At 44.7% G+C, this 9368-nt stretch overlaps 1 pseudogene; it reads right to left on the minus strand.

Annotated features, from left to right (window-relative positions):
* Positions 1–4971: 4971 nt before the first annotated feature.
* On the minus strand, positions 4972–9223 carry LOC145997913 (large subunit ribosomal RNA; annotated as a pseudogene).
* Between the last annotated feature and the right edge of the window lie 145 nt (positions 9224–9368).

Below are 9368 nucleotides of genomic sequence, written 5' to 3' on the forward strand. Positions count from 1 at the left end.
TTGTGTATACCATCTTTTCGCACTATAGTAAACTGAGGAACTTCAATATGTTTTCCATGTTTTAGAAAACTAAACTTCAGAAATCGTAAACTACCATCAACAAAAAAATCATGTACCTGAGTGTACGGATATAATTTGTAAACATTGCCAGCATTGGCGTACGAGCATTTGGAACACTTTGTAACCTAAAAATTTCCATAGAATAAAATTGACGAGTATCTACCTCATCTAACATATCTAACATATCTAGTATCTAACATAAATTGAGAGTATTTGAAAATAGGATCCTTAGGAAAATCTTTGGACCTAAAAGGGATGAGGTTACATAATTTAGAACTACATAATTTGTATTCATGTCCAGACATTAGAATAATTAAATCAAGAAGACTTAGGTGGGCAGGCCATGTGGCACGAATGGGAGAGGAAAGAGGAGTTTACAGGATTCTTGTTGGGAAACCTGATGGTAAGAGACCAGTAGGAAGGCCAAGACGAAGATGGAGGGACAACGTTGAGATGGACCTAAGGTAAATCGGTAGGGATGGAAAAGAGTATATAGATCTTGCTCAAGATAGGGACAGATGGAAGGCCTGTGTTGCTGCAGCCATGAACCTTCGGGTTTAAGAGGGCTAGAGAGTTAGGTTAGTTAGTTATCTACCTCATCTAGTCTGCTTAATACCGATTCCAAGTGTTCGTTGATAGTACGAACCAACTCATCGTAGCTAGGTTTGATTTTTACATCAACATACAGTTGTTTATATTCCTCTTTGAGATCGTGAAGTTGAGTAGCAAAACCTGATAAAGCAGATTATTGACTTGCTTCAAGAGTAGTAATTTGTAACGTAATATTAGAAGTAATCTCCTGTAAATTTTCTACAAGTTTCAATTTAGAACTCTGGGTTGCAAGATCGTGTACTTGACTTCTGATTTCTGTAAATAATTCATGTAGTTCGTTAATTATTTGATTGTTGGGGAGAGTGGCAACAGTTTCTCTGATTTGCGCAATTTCTGCTTGAATGTTTTTGATATCCTCAGATTTTAAAATTCGATGTACTGCTCTCCTCATAGCTCTGATTTCCTGAGAAGTAGGCAAAGCAGCTACAGTATTCTGAAGTGTGGCGAGAGTTAATTTTATAGCATCAAGTTCTGTTGCATCAGCTGCATTTTTCAAAATTTCTTGCAGTTGTGTTATGTCATCCTGCGTAGGTCTAGACTGTTGCAGTGTCTCTAATTTACTCTGAATGTCGTCAATAAGATGATGGAAATGCGATAATTCTGATTCAGTATTCAAGCTTTCAAGCTTAGTAACTTGTTGTTGAACTATAGCTAGGATATCAGTAATGCCAGGCAGTTTCGATTCCAGAGTTTCCTGTACACTTGTTAGCTCATTTCTCATAGTTGCCATAGTATCTTCTATGTGAGCTATGGTACCTTGTATCTTCCCAAAATCTTCATAAGTCTCCAACTGCAATTTGATGCCGGCAACGCTCCGAGCAATAGCATTTAATTCAGAAGATGAAGGTAAATTATTGATAAAATCTTCCAATGTCTGTAGTTTCGATTGAACTTCTGTTATAGCTGTATGCAGTTCATCTGTCTGCAATTCAGATTTGATACTTTGCAATATAGGAACTTCGAAAGATTGAATCTGTTCTTGCAATTTAGCAATACTAGCATTTACCTGCTCATATTCTTCTTGAGTTTTGATATTCTGGATGATGGTTTGCAGTTCGGTACGAATACTATTTGCCTGGTCATTTAATTGCTGTTTCAGCTGTTCGGTATTCGTTCTCTGGATTTGTCTAAATTTATCAAGTTCTTTTTTCAAGTTGGCAATATTCTCTTCTAAGTTCTGAAGATTATCTATTGAAGCTAAATTAGTATATTTATCAAGCAAAGATTTAAGTTCTCCATCAATTTTTACTATAGGATCAATCAGTTGAGTTTGAAGATTTGTAATCTCTGCTTGAATATTTAGATTTAGCGAATTCTGTAATATGAGTAAATCTGATTTCAGTTTTTTTAGACGTAAATCTAGACGCTGGAATTATCTGGAATCTCCTAACCTAACCGAAAAACAAAGAAGGAAGGAAAGAACGAAAGAAGGAAAGAACGAAAGAAGGAAAGAAGTAAAGAAGTAAAGAAAGAAGGAAAGAAGGAAAGAAAGAAGGAAGGAGAGAAATAAATAAAAATAAAGAATGGAAGAAAAACAAAATAAAGAAAGAAAGAAGGAAAGAAAGAAAGATGGGTAGAAAGAAAGAAAGAAACACAAAAAGATAAAGGAAATAGAGAAGGAAAGAATGAAATAAGGAAATGAAAGAAGGAAAGAAGAAAGTAGGAAAGAAAGGAAGAAAGAAAAATAAATAATGAAAGAAATAAAAAGAAAAAAAGAAAGAAAGAAGGAGAAAAAGAAAAAAGGAAAGAATGAAAGAAGGAAAGAAAGAAAGAAGGAAAAAGAAATAAAAGAAATAAAAGCCAAAGAAAGAAATATGAATAAAATAAATAAAAGAAATAAAAACCAAAGAAAGAAAGAAGAAAAAAAGAAGGAAAGAAAGAAGGAAAAATATAGAAAAAATAAATAAAGAAAGAAGGAGAGAGAGAGAAGGAAAGAAAGAAAGAAAGAAGGAAAGCAAGAAGCAAAGATAAAAAAAGGCAAGAAAAAAGAAATACAGAAGGAAAGAAAGAAAGAAGGAAAGAGAGGTAGAGGGAAAGGAAGAAAGAAAGAAAAAGAAAGAAGGAAATAAAGAAAGTAGGAAAAAAGAAGGAAAGATAGAAAGAAAGAAACAAAGAAGGGAAGGAAGAAAGAAGGAAAAAAGAAGGATAGAAAGAAGGAAGGAAAGAAAGAAGGAAAGAAAGAAGGAAAGAAATAAAGAAGGAAAGAAATAAAGAGGGGAAGAACGAAAGGAAGAGGGAGAGGAAAAGCGAAGGAAAGAAGGAAGGAAGGAAATAAAGAAGGAAAGATAGAAAGAAAAAGAACGAAACAAAGAAGGAAAGAAAGAAGGAAAGAGAAAAGGAGATAAAGAAGGAAAGAAAAAAGAAGGAAAGAAAAAAGAAGGAAAGAAAGAGAGATGGAAAAAGAGAAGGAAAGAAAACGTATCATACCCAAGGTATTGGGTAAGAAGTATAAACTCTTAGCATAGCAGGAAGCAGAGAAAGGAATGCAGAATAAGCAATTAGGCAAACGTTAGGTGAGTGACTGGGGAGACGGGTATGGAATGAGTGTTGGAATTGTCAGGGGGCTTGATCAGTTGGCGAGAATACGAGAGAGAGTAAGGTCTGCGGATTGTGAGAGAGAAGCAAAGTGGAGAACGATTATTGGACGATGGTGTGTGATTGAATCGATGTCTGACAGGGAGGTCAGACAAGTGGCGTTTGAGAGGAAAAGTGTAGGAACAATCTTTATCTGTTTGTAAGGCAAGTAATATCCTTTTCTAAACCAATCCATATCGGTTCAGTCATGGAGAGTATAAAACCCATATCTAACCTAAGTTAATTTCTATGGCCATTCCTTTAAATGTAACCTCTTGCATTTATCACATTTAGACCAAGCGAGTGATAACCATCTGAAAGATGAATGAGGAATAGCTACATCACCCAATACAATGCAGAGGTTCTTGGTTCGATCCCAAACGCAGCATGGGAGTTGCCTTACGAAAGAAAGAAATAAAGAAAGAAGGAAAGAAAGAGAGAAGGAAAGAAAGAAAGAAGGAAAGATAGAAATAAATAAATAAAAACAATAGAAGGAAACAAAGAAAGAAGGAAAGAAAGAAAAAAGGAAAGGAAGAAAGAAAGAAAAAGAAAAAGGAAATAAAGAAAGAAGGAAAGACAGAAGGAAAGAAAGAAAGAAAGAAAAAAGGAAAAATAGAAGGAAAAAAGAAGGCAAGAAAGAAATAAGTAAAGAAAGAAAGAAGGAAAAAGAACAAAGAAAGAAAAGAAAGAATGAAAGAAAAAAGAAGGAAAGAAAGAAAAAGAAAGAATGAAATAAATACAGAAAAAGGAAAGAAAGAAAGAAGGAAAAGAGAGAGAAGGAAAAAGAGAAGGAAAGGAAGAAACAAAGAAAGAAAGAAAAAAGGACTCAACTTACTATTAACTCGTCCACGATCATCAAGGATTTTTCTAGCTGCTCCACCGACATGGTCTCGGGTTCCGGGATTCGTAATTCCCTCTCGTCCAGTTCAAGCTGCACCAAAGCGCCATTTATGGTGTTCAGGAATGCAATGTCTTCTACGCTGAGGCCTCCCGGTACTGGCGTTGCAAAATTCGCCGGCGGCATCATAGGATCGTTACTGTTGGAGAAGAACAGCCTTCGTTTAATGACAAGACATCGTTATGCGCCTGGCACAAAATAATACAACAAATAACACAACAAATAGCGCATTTTAAAATGCACACACTCACCTGAAATCCATCTTGAGATTTTGGATTCGCTTCCTTTCAGCTCCAAGACAAGCAATTCAATGAAGGGAAGAAGAAACGGTTGCCCAAGGAAGATTTCCAGTTCGAATTTAAATTACGAGGTCATTTATTGGTCAATCAATCGGATTTACTCGACCGATCGGCCGAAGAAGAAGGGAGGGGGTTGGGGAGAAATGAAGCTGGACTCCCAAAGCATGTATCTGAGAACCGTGCAAGACCGGTTTCCCCACCATCCATTCGAAATTCAGCGGAAATGCTAAATTTGACCCGTTTATTAAGTTTGAATAGAAATTTCAGTTTTGACGGGAACGTTTCAAATCTCGGTAGTATGGAAGATCGTTCCCTCTCCCAAAAGGATATATGCAAGGAAAGCTAATCGCGACGGGTAGAGCACGATTTTCGAAGCAATAATCCCAAGTCTGCTCGTTCCGATGCTGTTTTTTCCTGTGCGGTCATGGCAGCAAAATGCCTTTTTCCCAACTTCAAACGAAAGATATCGCTAAGCCCCAAGAAATGGTGAAAGGAGAAGGTCCCCAGAAGGTAACCTGACGGTAACGTAAGCATTAGGTTGAGTGTTCGAATCAAGGCAAAAGTATGATTTTCGAGTTGTAATTCAGCGAAAATGCTAAATTTCACCGAATTTTAAAACAAATAAAAAATTCACAGTTACTTAAAACTTCCATTCACCAAAAATTCAGACATCTGCACCTTGCAAAAAGTACACAGGCATAGTTTAAAAGTTATGAAAACAAAATATCAATATTTGTTGGCAAAAACGACACCAGAGTAATAACGTTCAACTTTCAATAGAAAACATCAACAGGGTTGAACCAAAAATGCTAAAATTGCCAAAAATTACAGTGATAAAGTGTACTGTGTATTCCGTCCCCACGGTAAGAAGAGCCGACATCGAAGGATCAAAAAACCGCGTCGCTATGAACGCTTGGCGGCCACGAGCCAATTATCCCTGTGGTAACTTTTCTGTCACCTCCCGCCGAAGATCCTTCGGACGGGGAGGATCGATAGGCCCCGGTTTCCCGGGTCCCACCAGTACTGAGGGTGCGGATCAGGGCGGCTTTTGCCCTTTCGCTCTACCCGAGGATTTCTGGCCTCGGTGAGCCGCCCTTAGGACACCTGCGTTATCCTTTGACAGATGTTCCGCCCCAGACGAACTCCCCGCCTGCCGTTGTCCCCGGATCGGGTCGGCCGGCCGGTGGGGCCTAGGTTCGTGAACGGCGTGCGACGAGGCCGGAGCCCCGACGCCCGCGTCCCGCCCAACCGGGTGAATCGGGAAACCGTGAGAGTAGTGGTATTTCACCGGCGGGCACCCGAAGGAGCCCTCCCACTTATGCTACACCTCGTCACGTCTCCCGACAGCGGCAGACTAAAGTCAAGCTCAACAGGGTCTTCTTTCCCCGCTGACATTCTCCAAGCCCGTTCCCTTGGCTGTGGTTTCACTAGACAGTAGGTAGGGACAGAGGGAATCTCGTTAATCCATTCATGCGCGTCACTAGTTGGATGACGAGGCATTTGGCTATTCTGACTGAGCCTTGTAGCCCCGTCTCTTCCCTATGTTAGCATAGGTACTTTTGTACTGAAGATCATTACTAACTTCCAGCTCCTACTCCACCTTGCTCTCACCTCTGCCGGCCATACAATAGTATGACCAATAAATAAATAAATAATTAATAAATTATAATAAATTAGGGTGTATATAGATATATCTCTATGTATAATTATTTCCTGTATAATATATAAATATGTCTCTCTTCGTCCTTGCTCTCCTTCTCTATGTCTTATTGTCTAGTGCGCGCGGATCTGCGAGTTCCCCCTATGGTATCCGGGCGCTTGGCTCCACTTGGTTCCTCTCTCCCACGACACCTACACCTCCTCTCATCTCTCCTTCGGGGGAACCTTCTTTCGTTTGCGGGGATCTCGGATTTTCAGGTCTCCCCTCGCTTTAGCCTGGGTGGCGGGGATCAACAAGTTTCAGCTCTTCCCCCGTCGTTGCCAGGCACGTAGTTCCCCCAGTGAACCCTTTGGTATTTGTCTATTTGTAGTCCAGATGCTGATTGACAATCTTGATAGACGTTCGGATTGCCGTTAAGCTCAGCGTCATTAGGAGCTCTCTGCTGCTAATGCCCAGCTGTCTCAGCGCAGCACGTGTAATTGGAGGTAGAGCTCCTCTTGATCCTAGGACTATGGGAGTATGGATCACCCGATCGGCCTGAAGTGTGGACGCTACCACCTCGTCCAACTTCTTATACTTGTCTACCTTCTCTTTTCCTGCTTCCTTGAGCGAAGTCTCAGTTTCGAACCTGACCGTCATGTCGGTAACGTACGCGACGTTATCCTTCACTAGGACGAGGTCCGGCTTAAGGCGCTCTTTGGTCGCAGGTATGGAGAAGGTCTGCTCCTTAGCCACCGTATACCCTTTTGCAGATGCCGCTATGATGTCCCGCAGTTCATCATGTCGCTTGATCCGCAGTCCTTTTGATGCTGTGCAGGCGCCTATTACGTGCCCTAGGGTCTCGGGCGCCGCATGGCATCTCCTGCACTCATCGGACTCCACCACCTTAGCGCTTTTGAGGACGTGGTTAAGTCCAACAGTGTTGGACCTGAGCCTCAATAGGTCGTTTAGCTGACCGGGTTTTAGTAGTCCCTGATTGACGAGAGCCGCGTTGGCTATGGGGTCGTTGAAGAAGTTCTTGACTCCCAAGCCGTGTAGTGGCTGCTGGCTCCATCGCTCCGGCTCTAAGTTAGATATTATTTTTATGGCCGTAGCAATGGTATCCAGCGTAACAGGTGCTTGGACGCCGGTCACTCTGGCAATGCCTTCGATCCTGGCGCCCATTCCTGTCTCTTGGAAGAGGTGAGTTACTACCTCATCCCGCGAGTCTCTCAGTCTACAGAGATTTCCTAATATCCCCAGCTGAATGATAGTGGTCAGGCGCGGAACGCCCAGCCCACCATCGCGCTTTTTACAGTACAGTAACTGATCGGTGGTGGATTCAGGTAATTTGAAGGCCCTCTTGTGGAACCTCCTGACTTCCACATCAATGGATTCGAGGAAGTTCTTTGAAACTCCGACATTCACCCATACATATTGGAATTTAGGTAGGATGTTGGTGCCGATGAGTTTCGCCTTCTGATGTGGCTTTAACTTGAGCCTGGAGGCACGGACCAGGATTTCCTTGACCTAACGCAGGTGATATTTATTTGAGAGGCCTTGTGCCAGAGTGTATTGGCACCCGAGGTATTGGAAGACCTCCCTCCTTAGCGGATGCCGACTTCCATGGCCACCGCCCTGCTGTCTTGAGCAACCGACGCCTTTCATGGTTTGAGCAGCGTCGATTCAGGCGCCTTAACCCGGCGTTTGGTTCATCCCACAGCGCCAGTCCTGCTTACCAGGAGCGGCCCACTGAGCACTCGGGTCCTGAAAAGGGGCAAGCGGGACCTCCATCCCGTTCAGAGTTTGAGAGTGGGTCGAGGCCGTTTCGGCCCCGAGGCCCCCGGTCATTCGCTTAACGGGATGGACCCCCCCCTTGCGAGCGCCAGCTGTCCTGAGGGACACTTCGGAGGGAACCAGCTACTAGACGGTTCGATTGGCCTTTCGCCACTATGCTTAGCTCAGACGGTCGATTTGCACGTCAGAGGCGGTTCGGACTTCCACCAGGGTTTCCCCTGGATTCGTCCTGGCCGAGCATAGTTCACCATCTTTCGGGTCCCAGCGAGTGGGCTCTTAGGTACGGTCCCCGCACCCGGAGGTGGGGGATCGCCCCGGGACTGCGCGAGGGCCCTTCGTTGAGCGACTCCGGGTCACCTCGATCGTCCCAGTCGCTTTGACTGCGCCTTCGGGTTTAGTGATTCCCTTAGACTCGCCCACGCGCTAGACTTCTTGGTCCGTGTTTCAAGACGGGACGGATGGGCCACTCGTTGAACACCGCACGGGCCCAGGGCTCACAGTATGCCCCCCGCGAACCCCCGGACAAGCGTCCTCCCGCGCAAACGAGGGGACGGTCGGGGAACGGGGGTACATTGCCAGGCACGCCGCATTGCTGCGACCTCTACGCCTTCCGCCTAAAAACGGCGGCGGATCCCCAGGCCTGCCCGTGAGCCGTCGGGTTCCGCCCGGGTCACCGGGGGTTCTCCGGACGAGCCGGAGAGCTCCACCCCAGGCTCTTCGGACGGATCCCAACGAGCCGCGGTGCCCTACCGGGCGCGGAGTGAAGGGGGACCGTCCCGGACGCACCCTCGCAAACGGGACGTCCCCAAGGAAGGGGATGACCCCGCTCGCGGGCCGGAGACTTAGTCCTTAACCCTTGAATCACCTTCCCCCATCGAACTCTCGAGCTCCATCCGTTTGACCCTCAGGCGGTTTCACGTACTCTTGAACTCTCTCTTCAAAGTTCTTTTCAACTTTACCTCGCGGTACTTGTTCGCTATCGGTCTCGTGGTGATATTTAGCCTTAGGATGAATCTACCTCCCACTGAGGGATGCATTCCAGAGCATCCCGAATCCTTGGGAAGGCGCCCAGCCCGATTCGGCAAGGCTGAGGTTCGCACGGGCCTAGCACCCTCTGTGGGATGTTGGTCCTTTCAAGTTACACTTAGAACCTCCCGCCGAGCGGGATTTACGGACGCTCCCTTCCACCAGATCGCCCGCCGGCTCGGATAACCGTGCCGGAGGCTTGGGTGGCGGGCTTCTCTCTTTTCGCTCGCGGCTACCGATTGAATCATTGTTATTTTCTTTTCCTCCGCATATTGATATGCTTAAATCGTGCGGGTGGTCAATCCTGAGTCGAGGTCGGGTGCTAACTTTAGATTGCGGTTTCCTAGGAGGTCCGAGGGAACTTCCTCGTCGCCCAACGCAGGTCCTCCGATATAGACGGTAAGGCGGCTCTCGAGGTTCGGCGGAAACCTCTAACCTTAACCGAGGTCTCCTTCCGCGTGAA

Source organism: Lepisma saccharinum, chromosome 13 (assembly GCF_977018435.1).
Source record: "Lepisma saccharinum chromosome 13, izLepSacc3.1, whole genome shotgun sequence".
In the NCBI taxonomy this organism is placed as follows: Eukaryota; Metazoa; Arthropoda; class Insecta; order Zygentoma; family Lepismatidae; genus Lepisma; species Lepisma saccharinum.